Below are 16244 nucleotides of genomic sequence, written 5' to 3' on the forward strand. Positions count from 1 at the left end.
ATTGCCAACCTTTGCTCATCAGGATGCTCGACTGGCTCACCCGCAGCACGGATCATGTTCTGCTGCTGACAAACATCTGACTTCTGACCTCAGCTTCTATCCGCCCTCTCATCTTCTTCTGGTGGTGACTAATGGTGAATCATAATGACGGTCTGCAAAAGGCTGAAATTTAAGCGTTAGAGCTCCGTATGTGTGTAACCGCGTATTCCCAAGGTTAAATAAAGTTTGGCTGAACTTCAAAGCAGTCCTGATGGTAACGTTAGCAACAAAAGGAAGAGAAAAATCTGTAGTTTGATCATTGAAAAATTATACATTTTATGTTTAGGTCACTCAAAAAATAGTGTGGAGCCATGAATGATCAGGAAGGAATCTGGAAAGTAATATTGCCACACATTTACACGTATTGTTTTGTGACGGTTCAAGAAACAACCGTGCTTCAGTATAAAGTATTCATGTATAAAATGCAATATCTCTTAAGATTATATGTAATTCTGAAGTTGCAGTGATGAGAAACAGTCGGAGCTTTTTACGAGTCACTTCAGGTTCAATTGGTACTCTGCGTTTTTATTTCCTTTAAATAGAAAAAGTCGCATTTCTGCAGTCTGGAACGTCTTTAGCGACTTATCCAGCTGGATAGAGGAGCGGATAAACCGAGGGAAAAAAGACGAGGGACGGATTCCAAAGTTCACTGCAGAAAATAGGTCAGCCGGTGTTAATGTGCTTGAACTTTTGACCTGACGGGAGTGCAGCTAGTAGCTGAACAACAGACTCCTCTGACTGCTGGAACCCAACCACCGTCTCCTGATCCAGAATTAAAGATTCTGCCTTAATTTCAGGGAGGAAGTGGCGAAAAAGCAGCCGAGTCACGAGGACGCAAACAGGAATCCACAAGAAGCTTGTAGGTATTTACTTTGTATTTTCAAAGCTAAATGTTCCATAATCTCTCTCAGATTTTCTGTCGTAACCCAGAGGTTTTTTTTCTCCCCCTTCGGTTGTTTGCGTCACGTCTTTACGCCGCCTCTGACCTCATTTCTGTCTGCAGCAAACCTCCATTTAACAGGGCAAGCGGCTGCTCTCTGCTGTGTACACAAGAAACAAGATGGCGGCGTACAGTACCTTACGTTCTGTTCGTCTCTTTCACTTCGCTTTGCTTTTCATTAAGGCCGCCAAGTTGCTGTTTCTGTGAGTTTTTAACTCCGCGCCTTTCTCCAGATCGTTGGACATTTCTCCGTAACAACATCGAAATGACGAGAATGAAAACTCAACCGTTCTGCAAATGAAATAATTTGACCAAAATGAGCTCCGGTAGCGTGTTCCTCTCCTGTGTTTCTCTCGCTGTGAGTTTTTTTGTCTTTTCCAGCCCCCTGTTCTCTCTGCAGCAGGGCTCATAATATCAGATTGCACAGCCGGTCTTCGCCAAATGTGAATTTTATACTCTAGTGAACACAGGCTTTACACTTTCATTAGCTCACATTCTCCTCAGCAGTGCAAATGCCATGTCGCTGGTTGGGGAGGGGGAGGGGAGCGTTTTCACTGCGCCTCACATGGCGGCGCAGGACTGCAGGGCGGGACGGGGAAAGCATCCGGATCGGACGCTTTCCCCCCGGGGTACGAAGGCTGCATCCCAGCCGCTCAGAAAGGGACCGCTAATGCAGAATCTACCTCACTGAGCACATATGGACGATGTGCAAACGATGAAAGCAGAAATACCAAACTGTTGTTGTGACAGGATGAATTTTTGTGTCATGAACAAACTATATTAGTGCTGAGGATTTAATGCAGACCTTATTAATGGACTGATATTCTCCTTGGGAGACGTTTACTTTTGTATGAAATGGTGAGGAATATTAGTAAACTATGAGGAAAATTAATGGAGTTTTAATGCAGTTATATGAAATTTGAACAACGGGGATTCATGTTTGATAATGTCCAAAACCTAAAGACACTAATTTAACACCAAGCAGTGTTAAGTGTATTATGGGATGTTTAATGGCTAAATGTTGCCTGGGGTTGAAAACAGATTGTTTCTATAGAATTAAAGGAATTTTTCCTCCTTGCTGATTTTATGCTATTTTTTGTTTTTGTCACACTTCCATGTTTCAGATGATCAAACTAATGTTGAATCCAAAATGACCTGAGAACAGCAGACCTTCTGTAAGTTCAGTCTGGTAGTCACCTGTGGAATTAACTCCAAATTATATGTAGAAATGTTGCCTATTCATGGGGTTTTTTGTAAAATAAAAAAAAAAAGCAGCTTTGGACTCAATGTTAAATTTACTGGCGTTTCCAAAGCAGCCAATCAGAAACCGCCATTAATTCTTCTTGGCACTGATTGGCTGAATCCCAAAGAGTGAAGATCAGAAGACAGTTCATGTTAGCTTCTGCGGTAGAGGCAATACAGTTTCCACTGTGCATGTTAACACATATTAAGGTATATTTGGTGTATAAATGTATGTAGAGAAGCCTCAAGAGTTCATCTGGTGGTTTTCACAAAGCTGATTAACGGCAGACCTGAATCATCAAGCATCTCCTTGAGTAGCAGCTGTACAACAACATGAAGTAGGCAAACAGATATGAAAAAGCAACAAATCATACTCCAAGCTAAAGAATGTGGAGAACAGATGAGGAGTCTGACCAGTGACATTTCAGTCTGGAAAAGGTTTCAAAGGTTTCCTAAGGTTTAGGAACTCCACTGAATGGAAGGGAGAGATGATATCTGCAAAGGAGAAATGATTGAACTACGAGCAACATTTAATCCAGAATTCCTCCACAGCAAAGTTAAAGAATCATAAGTCGTGTTTCAACTACAAATGTGTGCAAAACTTTGCTGAAGTTATACTAAAGTTATAAAAACACAATTTCAAAATTGCATGTTCTCGTTAAATAAGCATGAATAAGTTATTAAAAACATACCACACCTTCATCGTCCTCAAACCACTTCCTGTCGTCGTCTTCATCATTTCCACCAGTAGTAACATCCGGTTGTTGATCATGTGACTCGATGTGATAAAAGTCTCTGTAGCAGTTTTGTGAAATGCACTGTTTTCAGTACAGCCGATAGACCGCCTCACAGCGCCAAAACATTTTAGAGGTAAACATGAGTTTTTTTAAGCAAATTCATTTTTGTAATTGCAATTTGTGCAGTTGTTTTACCGTATAACAGTTGAGAGCTTGATGTTGCTACCAAAAGCATCTGATGTTTACAATTCAGTTTTCAAACAGGTTAGTTTGGACAACTTTTTCTTCCCCAAATTTATAAAATCATCCTCTGAAAATAGCAGCTTGTGTTTCGTCAGGTGACTGATAATAAAACTGGTTTGCTTTTATAAAAAAGCAAAAATAGAACCAATGTGAAGTGGACTTTTTTTACTTTACAGCAATCAATATACCTGTCAATAATTAATCTAATAATTAAGGAACCTTTTCAAACTATTTTATTTTTTCTTTAAATGTATCTAACTATGTCTTCCTAAAAGTTTTAGATTTGCTCGTGGCATCAGGCTCCATATTTCTAAATAATTTATTTGAAACTTGTTTTGCTAAATTAATACTAAAGATTGATGCACTTTTTGCATCTTAATAATTCATCATTTCATTTTTATGCTGCTGGTAAGACATTTGTTATGAATGTAAGGGAACATCTAATTACCGTCTGAATCCAGACACTCTCCCAGCCGACAGTGCTAATTAAATTGCACACTCACTTCTGTTTTGTATTTCTCATTCAGTCAGACGATTTGTTGAGGAACGGAGAACCTCCAGCTGCCAGAATTAAACTCTAACCAAGCAACTCATACTTTGCAATGTGTGACAAATTGTGCTCTGTACTGCTCTATGAAAAACAGCTTATGAATGTATAATAAATATTAGATAAAGCTGTGGTCACTGAATCAGGACCAGCATCTGAACCTTTCATTGACTAATCTTTATTTTAACCATAAGAAATGGAGGACAGCCCGCTATATTCCCACCTCTGTCTCATTTCTCCCTCATATTATATTATTAATATCAGTTATGTAAGGATTAATGTAACTACAAATCAACTTTTACCAATTAGTTTAATTTTAAGACCATGTCTTCACCAAAAGTTAGTCGTTATTACCCAAAGAGTTCCTGTTTATCAATTATTGTAAAATATCTAATTTAAGTTGCAGACTAAACTCTGAACCTTTAAGAAAATCTGCTGTGTTTTTGTTGGTTTCAGTTTCTATGCACCACAAATCTGGAACAAACATCCAAAAAAACTGCCAAACAGCCGAAACACTGAGTTCATTTAGAAATGAAACCCTTCGATGTTCGTCTCAGGTCCAGTAAGCCGACTTCACCACAGACACATTCAGGTTTATAATGTAATAAATAACCGTAGCTCCCAATGAGAAGTTAGCAGCAGGTAATATTTGTAAAATTAAACATAGCTAAAATGGACAACATTAATAATAACACATACAAAACACAAAAACACTGCATATGATTAAATTTGTCAAGAAAAGGCAACAGAAAAAGGGGGCGGAGCTGACAGTCGGTGGTTACTATGGTAACCACCGACTGTTACTATGGTAACCACCGACTGCCAAGAGCAGCTAACAGAAACTTTGAACAAGTTTGGACAAACTTCATGCCTCGTTAAGATGAAACCGTTACAGATAAACGCTAAAGACAAAAAGCTCAGAGTAGAGTTTTAAAGAGAAGATCGTTGTGATAGAAATGAAAGCAGATGTTAAATCATTCTCAAAATGTTTGACAAAAACACGAGAATAGAAACTTTTCCTGTTTAATAATCTGTTCTGCCGTAAGTGTTTAATAGTGATTGATGATTAAAAATGGGAACCGTTGATGTTTATTGTTTCACTTTAAGAACAAACCAATCTGTGTGGTTTGGTGGTCGATGTATAAATACCAGAGCAAAAAAGAAACAGTAATTTCTGATCAGTTTGAACATTTTGGGGGAAATCCGTAAAGGATAAATCTGCCGTTTTCTGTGCCGGACTGAATGTTTGATTTAGAGAAATATTTACTATGTCCAGCTTTGCACATGCTGCTTTCAATCCCTGTCCAAGCAAGCCTAAAAAAATGAGAAAATTTAATTATCTTTACCTAATGAAGCAATGCAGATCCATCTGAAACAATTTCACTCATAGTTACACAGCTTATCTCAATCCTGATTGTGGAGAAACGGGACAGTAAAGCTTCGGCGTTTCTGCGTCGCCTCATTAAAACCCGCTTTGCCCTCTGGAATACTCTATTTTTTTGGCTCTATTTTCATGTTTCCTGCCTAAAATGCTTACTTGTGTAAATGCATTGAAATGTAGTGATAATTACAAAAGTGAAGTTTGCGGATCGTCGAATGGAGGAACGGCAGAGAGGAATGCAAATGGTTAGTGTCAGTGCTGCCCCAGAGAGATGAAAGCAAATGCTGGACGTGTCCGAAACCATTAGGGTAAGAGGCGCCGTTCGGCCCGAACCCCCCGCCTCCACCCAGCACCGCCCGGTCCGCTCCAGCAGACATGGACCTCAGAAAATAGTGCCTTGCACAGAGCTGCCTTCAGAGAATTAACTTCCACACACTGAGAAAACACCAAATCCTACCAAGCATATTTGGTCTAGTTTTTAGTGCAAATGTCTCAGCAAACTTGAAATATGTAAACTTTGTTTTAAGTCAAGAACTCCTTAATTTTGATGAAATAGTACCATTGGCAGGTAATTTTACTTTTGACATGGGGAAAACGTGAAATTATCTGCCAATGGAACTAGTATTTCTCACCAACATTACGGAGTTACCGGTTTAGAACGAGCCCTTACGTGTTGCTGTGAAGTCGCCTCTGTCTTATTCCAAGTGAGCTAAGATATTTGCAGTGGAAATTGGCAATATTATGTGTTTTTGCGGCTGTGAGGAAGTGCAACGTTGGGTACGTGTGTGACTTTTTGCACCGCCATGTTTCCAATTAGCCGCCCGCTGGACTGTGGCGGCGAGGGGATGATCTAACGAGATGGTGACATCTCCTGGGGGAGCCAGTGGCTGACGGCGTCGGGTTTTCATCGCTGACCTCTCCTGCATGCGAACACGCTTCGACAGGAAAACCTCCCGAATTCAGCGGAGAGGACGGGGAATGTTGTGACATGGGAGGTTTGGGGTCTGCTGGGGCGAGACGGATATTAGCCACTTCTTTGTTAAGGTTTGTGTCCTTCTGATTCTGTTGTTGTTCTTCGCTCGATGAAGTAGAAAGAGGAGCAGGTTCATGCAGAGGACAGCGGTTACAGATGTGGAGATGGAAACATCTTCAGGGCACAGGCTGACCCGTCACTGTCGCTTCCCTGGAGTGGATCCGATGAGTGAGTGAGTGAGTGCGGCCGTCCTTCTTTCTTCCAACTGAAACTTTCGTCACTGTGGGTTCCTCGGTCCTGGCCTCGCCGGGTCGGGCTTGGCCCCGCCCCTTACGCCACCCATCCCCACTGCCGCCCCGCCGCACACACAAACACAAACACAGAGTCCATTGTCAGCAGTGCCGAAAGCAGATTTGCTCTTTAAACTAATGGCCCGTTATGTGAAACAGACCTGATTACTGCCTGACAGAAGGAATTAAGGCCATCCAGCGCCAAACGAGCGCGCAGCATTCATGACCTGGCACAACCACTTAGAGCGAATTTTTATTTATCCTGGGCCTAGTAAACATGAATTCAGAGAAAAGAAACAATAAACTTGACTTTGGTGCTTTGTCATATCGATTCGACTTCTTCTAAAGGATCGGCTGTAATTTAACAAATTAAGAATGACAAACAGGGACGGGGAAGACGGACGTTTTCCATAAAATTCAGCCCGTGAAACGCACAGGGGGATTTTATCGGCTTCCTCTGGTGATAACCTTCGTTTAAAACGAGGGCAAACCAAACATTTTAGCTTTTAACTTTAAATTATCTTCATCTAAGTAATGGGAAAGAGGAAAGTCTCCAGAAGGACACTTTAATGCGTCACTTTTTATTGGTTTTTGTCCTTTTTGAGATGAGATGTGTTAAAATAATTTCTCTTTTTGTATGATTGATGTGACTCACATTGACTGAACTTAACTGAACTTATTCTTCATTAAATATACTGTTTATTATTGATTTAAACAAAATTGAATTACAAGTATTCTATAGTAAAAAATAAAAATTATGAATTTAAGTTCAGTAAATTATAAATTCCTTCATCCTTTGAATCCCTACATTCTGAGTTTCCCCAAATTTTCAGATAAAAATATATGTTTTACTCCATTTTTTATCATGTAAATAAAAATTGACATCAAGTTTCCAGTTTAATTCCTGAACTTAACTTTTCCTATTAAAACATAAAAAAAACTCACAGAACCACCATACACTGTAAAACTTATCTTTAATTAAAAAAAAAAACTGCATTGTGATTAATTCTGTTTGTGAATATAAAGGTTTGAAAATAGTCAAACAAAAATCTTTAATTATTAATCTGTTAGCTCAAGTATAAAGTCTTTATTACCTGAGGGCAGATCTGACGTCATGGTGCAAAATTCAATTTATTTAAAATTTTAAATACTTTTTAAGGAGTTTATTTTAGGGTATCTGATTTTTAGCTTTTATAAAATGGCATAAAGAATAAACCCTGAAGACTACAACATAATTTCCATATTCAGTTTTCTTAGTTTTTATTTTGTTTTTCAACGTTAGACCGTTTTCTGACAGTTAACGCATTTAAAACCAGTTTTCATTTATCAGAAACCGTAAACATTAACAAGCTGCAGCTACTTTTTCCTCTAAATGGCTCAAACTTTTCCACAATGTTTTTTTATAGCTTTCAGTTACAGATTTTTTACTTGTCGTAAAAATGTATTAATTATTTCTTTATATTAAACTATGTATATGGCATATTTTTATTTTAATATTAGTTTTTTTTTTTTTAATCGCAATCTAAGTACTGTGGAGTAATTTTAGTCTCTTTGCTCATTATTTATGAAACTTTGTTATAAATTAAAAATGTCACCATTTCATTAACAAACATTAACAGAGTTTTTACAGCTCATAATTTCTTCTTATAAATCGTCTCAGTTTTTTGTCTACCTGCCATAAACTGCAGTTTTTTTGTTAAACATTTTCCTAAAATTAAATCCTTCATTTGCATCTTAAGCCGTGCGGTTAAAAATAATTGAGGATAAACTGAGTGACGAGAATTCAGCTGGTTGAATTAATTGCATGTATTTAATATTTAATATTTAACGTCATTTATGGAGTAATTTGTTCACAACGGACTCTGTTACAGAGATGTGCAAATTAATTTCAGTATTGATTTTCTTTATTGACATTTAAGATTCAATGATTGTATTAATTTTTAATTATTGCAATATAGATTTTTCGCTCGTGAAAAAATATTTTTTTCATTTTTTTTAATTGTACAAACTTTCTTCTATCTAAAAAAAACTGATTAACAACTCAAACCAATTTATCATCGTCTGCAGCTGATTGATGTTTTGCTTTTTTTAGGGTTTGTTTGGACAAACTAACAGAATTAAAATAAAGATTTAATGTCAGCTGATTTAAATGTAATAATGCAGAATGAATCATGTCACTTTTTGGTGCTTATTTTATTCATCTAACTTTGTTTCTCGGTGCCATTATTAACCCTGAATAAATATCTAAGTGCAGATTTTGAGATTTCACTGCCACACATTTCACTTTCTCTGACAATAAGCTCAGAAGAAAGTAAACACCAAAACATGAGTTATGACCGTAAACCATGCGGTCAGTGTTGAGTAAAAATATGTGAATGTTTGATATTTTAAGACAAAAAAAGGTTTGTGGTCCGCACTCTGATGGATGGTTTATTTTCAAACGGCACCACAGAACCGTCACCAGATCGGGTCCAATCGTGTGCTGGGAGAGCGAGTGGTGGCCCTCTGCGGGGAAGCCCCCATCCCCCTCTCAGGTGGAGCCGCTCCACATTCAAAGAGTTGTGGGTCACATTCTGTCATCCCTCATCTGTCAGCGACCACCAGCTCCAGCGAAGGGGGAGCGAAGATGTTGGGTTGAGGTTGGCAGGAGGGCAGTCATGTGGCCCCAAACACCCAACCACGGCTTGGCGACCTCGCAGATCTGCAGGTGTTGAAGTGGAAGCAATGTGACTTTCAGCTGACCTGCAGACACAAGCGAAGTGATTCGGGGGTTTTCTTTCACAAGGTGCCACTGAAACACAGTGAGTTAGTAGCAAAAACCTCAGATTCTTTAACATGAGTCTGAATGTGAAGCAAGACAGAAACAACATATAAGGATGTGAAATATAAACAATCAGGTTGCTTGTCTTAGTTTCATCCTTTGTTGCAATGGCATCTGTGTTTTCAAATTTCTAATTGTTTACAGTAAAAAAGAAAAGTTAATTTCCTGCCAGAATGTTGCGCACGTATAAAACGTTTCCACAAACTGTCCTGGACTGTATCACACATAATCATCTTCCACAAAATGATCTCGTCTCGGATACCAAACACCCTGTGCAGGGATTTAGGCATTTTAGGCATTTTCCCCTCCTAGGCAGCAGGGGGAGCCGTCGAGACAACTGAAACATTCTTTGTACTTTTAAATTTAAAAATAAATTTCATTTTGCCTGTAAGCAGAGACGTCAAAATTTGATCTACAGGTGAAAAAACAAAATGAGTTTTTTCTGGATAATGATTATGATACACTTTACTCTCAGCAAAACAGTAAAATGTGTTCAAATTCATTAAAGGACGTGGCAACCGTAGATCCTGTCACCTAGCAACCGTAGATCCTGTCGCCTAGCAACCATGACGGCGCTAAACACAAACTCAAGATTTCAAGCTAAAAATAAAGCTTGAAATCTTGTGGAGTTATTCTTATGTTTTGTACATGAGGACAGTTTGTAAAATATGTTTTATATTTATTCAGCTTTTCTGATATAGCTGAATAATATATTATATAACATATATTAATTGTGGTCAACATTTTGGCAGGAATTTAACTCCTTAAAAAACATCAAAGTAACAAATTGTCTAACAAAAAAGAACAACAGATCCCAAAGTCTTGTTTTTTTCCTTCCACATCCTTGTGGAAGAAGTTTGGACCTTTCCACTTGGTCTCTGATTGACTTTGGACAATTGCAAAACATCGATTCTGATCTTTTTCTGCGTCGTTTTGTAGATTTCTGCTGTATTTGGATCACTGTCCTGTTGATGACCCAGTTTCAGCTGCCTCTGATTTTATATTTCGGGTTACTCAGTGACCGCTCGGTGCCTGGTCCTCCACCAGTAACTTCAACTCTTCCATCGATTTTAACATTTACCACCTAAACTGAACTGCAGAGTGAGTCTCAAATGGAGCCTCAGCTTACATCTGGACTTCACGGTTCCTTAACAAACATTGAAATCTGTTGTGTGTTTTTGTTCTCCTGGGATTCGGATTTAAATAATTTAATAATCTGGTGAAGACACTTTTATTACGGGGCTTTCTTTAAAACCCTGGAATTAAAGCGGGTCGGTCTTTCATTTGACTGTGGCTGAACACGAGGTCGCGTTACATGAGAAAACATGGAGCTCTGACGTTTGGGTGGCTGCTGCAGGGCCCGACTGAATGTGAGCTCTGTTATAAAAATATTCTAGGCGCGGGTTCGGGTTTCATTTGCTTTCATAGCACGCCTTCCCATACACTATCACTCCAGTTTCACTGGAAAGTTTTGCTATGTCTACTTCAGCCGGGATTATTTGTTTTACTGCTTGCTTGCTTTTGGTTCTGCTAATGAGGAAACCGGAGCTTCTCCTACTGATGTACGCACTGTACGGTGAAAAGTGTTGTTAAATAATAAATTCAAAATAAATCGCCGCTGAGCTGAGAACCCCCCATGAAGAAGATGTTGGGGTTTGATGCAGAAGCTGTGAGCTGTGATCTCTGATGCCAAAAAGCTCTAAATCAGACGGAAAAAAGCAAAAAGCTCCGATGTTTGAAAGCTGCATCAGCAAAATCACATATTTAGGATACAAAGTGTGTGACATAATTGGAAAAAGAATAAAACCCATCTGTGTGTAAGGAATTAGAAGAAAAATAAGTTAAATTATTAAAAATTGGTCCAAATTCTTTAATATATAAAACAATACAAAATTATTAAAAATGTGTGTTTTTGCTGCATTGGAATCATTCCAGAGTAAATTGGATTAGTCTCCAAAGTTCCTTCATGATGACGGAAGAGAAAATAATTTTTAACATTTTTAAAGTAGAATCATGAATTTATTTTCTACATTTTTATATATTTTGCCTGCGTTGCCACCTTCAGTGTGTAAATGTGAATCATAAGTCAAAATTATTCATGAAAAATCCACCTAGTTGTACATTTTCCTTGGGTGAGGAAAATTATAAATATCTGCTTCTGTGGTCGTTCCAAGATGTTTTCCACTGCGCGTATTAATTCACATTAATTTATATTTGATGTTTTAACTATTAAAATAAGCAGATGTTCCATGACGGCGTTCTGCATGATGGCTTTGCTCACTTTCAACATATAAATTTAGTAGATTTTCATCTTAAATTTCTACAAAAATGTAAAAAAGCAAAAATTGCAAATATTAAAACTACAACCACAAATATCTCAGAATCTTCTGCAGAAGTATAAAAAAGTCTTTTTGAAAAATCTATAGTTATGCATTTTTGTTTACATACAAGGTTCATTTAAATGACATTAATAAAAACCTTGATTTGAAGGTTTTAATAACGTCTCAGTATTTAAATGCCTGCATCCCAGGATGTGTTAAAGTAACATATGACCCAACATGGCGTCGGCAGCTGGATCCGTTTCACCGGCGGTGGAAACGGGTTTCATCACGTGGAAGAAGATCTGCGCTTACTGTAACAGAGAAGGTCAAATCTTTCAGCTGATGTTTGATTTTAAAGCTTCTAGTTATGTGAAATAAACACCCAGTGGACAAAGTTGTGCAAACAATCATTAAAGGATTTTATTGGACATGGTGTTTAAACTAATTAAATGTAATTACCTCTGGGCATAAAAATATTTCTCGTTTGTTTCACACTTTTAGTGTGGTTGTGGGAAAAAAAAGATTCTTGTTTACTCTTCAAAACCCTCAAATAAAACTGATCATAAAATCCGAAATTGCTGTTTTGCTCCTTCAGAGGGCCGCGCTTACGAGGCCGACGCTGCCGCTTTATGGTTGTCCTCCAGTTCTGAGTCTAATTAGGTTAAATAATCACACCTCCGCCTCGCTGTCGGACCTCACGGCACACACCTCGACGCTGCTGCAGCCTCACTTTCACCACTTCCAGGCTCTGCAGGAAAGTCTGCAAGTTCAGTTTCTGTTCATGCTGTGAAACGGCTCCGAGGATCCAAAGATCCCGACGCTTTAATGACACAAAGTGTCTCATTTACTAATGTTTTTCATTAACTGAACCTGAAGAACGATGGAAACAAAACTTGGGATCAAACTTCCTGTCGGCACATATTGAGATTCAATGAAAAAAAATGAGTATGAATGATGGAGAAGTTATTTCAGGTTAGGATATCAGCTGTCAGCTGGAGAAGCGTTTCAGCGACTGAAGTTTGTGTGAATTATGTTTGACAGACGGCCTGATGGGGAGAACGGGGATGGAGGATTATATGACAGAGAATTTCATAAATATGGAATAAATTTATCGAGAAAACGAATGCAACACACAGCCCTCCAAAAAGATTCCAATGTTCTTGTTTTTGTGTTTTTCTGACACATTGATGACCGTTCTCAGGCTGTCCGAAGTTTTCAGACAGGAAGTCTCTTTCCAGGCTTCATCCTGCTAATTAAAAGCTCCATGTGCCGAGTAAAGGGTGGCGGCAGCTGGCCCTTTAAGCCCGCTGCAGAGGCAAGGTCAAAAAATAAATTACAGTGCGTCTGTTGAAGCGACAACCGACCGTCACTCTAGACATTTACCGTCATATAAAACACAAATGTTAAATATAAATCTTTTAAAAAAACTCAGTTTACAGTGCAGTTTTATAGCCACAGACAGCAGAGAGATACCGCCACACGACGGAGAGCAAGGCGACGGTCAACCTTTGGAAATGGACATTTTTATAAGTGCATGGCAGAGTGGGCTTATTTGTTGATATTAAAAAGTTAAGTTCCTGTAATGTTCTTGTTTGCTGGAGATTTTGCCCACAGATAGAGAAGCTTTAGCTGCAGGGCATGCTGTGCAGATATACAGAAAAACCAAACCAATTTCCAGCGTGACGGATCTACGGCAGTCCGGTTTCTGCTTAAGGTCTCGGATACAAACCGAACCGCGGTCAGGGAAGAAAGAATACCTCGTAAAACTCTTATCTTTCTCTCTGTAATTCTTTAAAATAGGAGAGATCCTGCTGAGATAACAACAACCGAGCCATTACCACTGAGGCAATGAATACAAAATGCAGGACTTTTTTTTTACTTAACTGGTGAAATGAAAAAGAAGGTCCAATAAAACTGCAGTTCAAGGAATCTTTGTAATAATACTTTCTCCAGTTCTACTGATGCGTACATTGTTGGCATTGTATTTATAATTTCTTGCTCTTTTTGAGCTTTCAGAAGGACGTTTGTTGTGAATCAGTTTTCTCTCCATGAACTGACCCAATCTGAGCTGAAGGTCAGACTGCAGAGAAAGGACGCCGCGACCTTTAGGATCTGTAGACACGAAATGCTTCGATACGTTTGTGTAAATGTCATCAATACTTTGAAATTTTACACATAGCTTCATTTAAGGACTAAATCTCTACGACTTCTTTGCATGTGGTTGTTGTTTTCTCAAGTATTCAGATTTTAGCTGCAAGTGCAACTATCTCCAGATCTGTACAGCTTTTTTTTCTAATTTTGAATTTCGTAACTATTGGATGTTTCTCTGTCTGTGTACAGACATTTTTTTGCCGTCCATCGTCTTCAGTCCAGTTCTAACACCAGTGACCACCAGCTGGATTCCCAGTTATCGCCCTCTGGTAAACCTGAGACTTTATGAAATATTTCCCACGGCCCTTTCTGTTGAGACGTTTCTCATTAATCACACATCAATGTTTTTGAAGAGTTTATAATTTTTGGTTTGTGGTGTCTGTTAATAAGAAGAGTGTTTTCACACTTAGTAGACTCACTTCACATCGAGACCAAAACTGCAACATTTGTTGCATTTCCAGCTGCTGTGGTTCTTTCTCACTCCACCGAGTCAAACCAACCTGTTCCCCTCCTGGCCTGTGGGGGCGCTGCACCAAGAACCGCTGTAGGAAACGACATGAAAACTCCTGAGCAACACACTGATACAGATTTTAGCCATTTAGGGTTAGGACTAGCGCATTTGTTTTGGTTGTATTTACCCAGAATGCCTTGTGTTGTAGTTCACTTCCTGCTTTTGGAGCGGTCTCCGGTCTGTTCGGCGTTCACATTTGCATTTGAACTGCAGCAGAGTTCACATCATCCAAACCGAGACGGAGGTTTTCAGACGGTCGCTGTTTTGCGATTGCGCATTCAGACCTCAAACGAACCGGACTTCCTGGCAAAACGAACTACAGTTCAAATAAAGCGAACTGAACAGGACTGGTGTGAATCCACACTTACAAATAACCGATGCCACCAACAGCAGAATGTCTTGGTACTCAAACTAATGTACTGACAACACTGGTTTTCACTGAGACTTTGTGAATTTGCTGAAATAGCTGTGGGGTTTACACACAACTTGTGTTGCTTTGTTTTATTCCTTCACCTTGTCTGGATGTTTGGTTTTCATGAAGGTTTAACTGAGCAGCAGACGTGTTAAAGTTGAAAGGTCAGGAGTCGTTAACCCTTTTCAGTGCCGGGCTCCTGGTTCTCTGAGTATAACAAGGTTTTTAGTGCTAATTTTGTGGTTGTGAGATGTGAATAGTTTAATCCTGCAGCAGTGCAGCTCTCCACCGGAGGAGAGGAATGATCAGTTTGCTCTGGGTTTCCTGTTTCTGCTTCTGGTCTTTCTGCCTCTGTTTACAGAAATAACCAAGTGAGGCTCAGCAAACAAACAATTCAACAAAAAGCGGAAAATAACCATAACATCCGCGTTCTGTGTGTTTCTGCTCTCTGCTAAATTAAACATGTTTAATGCTGGACAGCCAAAATAAGCATTATATAGCACATTCACTTTTTTCTGCTCTGTCATTGTGGTCTCTGAAAATAACATAAAAAGGCAACAAGAATTTGCCTGGCTCTGTGGAGTCTGCTTCAGTCTGCAGCCTGGCACTCAGGACACTGTGCTGACCTCCTGCAGCCGTTTGGACCCGGCTGCTGCAGAACTGCTCAAACTCTCCCAGCAACACAGAATATTTTAATCTGCAACATACAAGTTATGGCTGATCATTAATAACATCAGTTCATAGAAGAGCCTTATTCTGAAACATGTCAGATTTATCAACCTTTTTAATGTATTTTTTAAACAAACTATACAGACATTATTTTTAAAGTGCCTGCAGTTTCTTCCATTTAATGCCTTAAAGCTTTGACTGAAACTATTTGACTCATTGCTGTCTGTTGACGCACTGCAGTCATGTTAGGGGTTTACAACATTTTGTTGTATTATTGTGACAATAAGATCTATTTTTTACATCTTTATTATGTAACTTTAGGTTTGGCTGTGACTGCACACACAGCTCCAGACACTGAAATAACTTCACTAACGTTCAGAGGGACATTTCATCATATTTTCAACTTTACTGATATTTATTGATGCACTCAGTAAAAGTGTGGAATATTTAACCCTTCACCGTCTGGTGAAAAGGTTCTGTTGGCGTTCTTCCAAAGACTTGGCAGATTGTATATGACGGTTTCTACAAAGTCATGCAAACTAAACAAAAGGAAAAGAGAAACAAAAATGTCCGTTGGGTGAATGGACTCCAAATGTGACCCCTGATTTCCAATGTATTTATTTTACTCTGTGTGCTGCTCTGCTGATAGGCGGGTGAAACCTTAAAAACCGTCTCATCCAGTCGTAGTTTTCTCATCCATGACTGATGCAGTCCGAGTTCTCCGGTGTTCCTGACTCCACTGGAGCCGGATCGCTGTGCAACACAAATCTCTTCCCATCCACTTCCTTCACCTGTGAGCAAACGTCTGGCAGAGGTTTGCTGATTCAGCCGCAGGTCCAGGCTGACTGAACACTTACCTCGGCCTTCGTCCGCCGTCTCTCTCAGGTCAGTGCTTCACTTGTGGCGACATCCTCTGCAGCTATTCTGTCCGCTTGGTTGGAGAACCCAAAGGGAAGGCGGCGGACCT

This window comes from Poecilia mexicana, unplaced genomic scaffold (genome assembly GCF_051168715.1).
Source record: "Poecilia mexicana isolate PSO_F unplaced genomic scaffold, ASM5116871v1 scaffold_2, whole genome shotgun sequence".
NCBI classification, from domain to species: domain Eukaryota; kingdom Metazoa; phylum Chordata; class Actinopteri; order Cyprinodontiformes; family Poeciliidae; genus Poecilia; species Poecilia mexicana.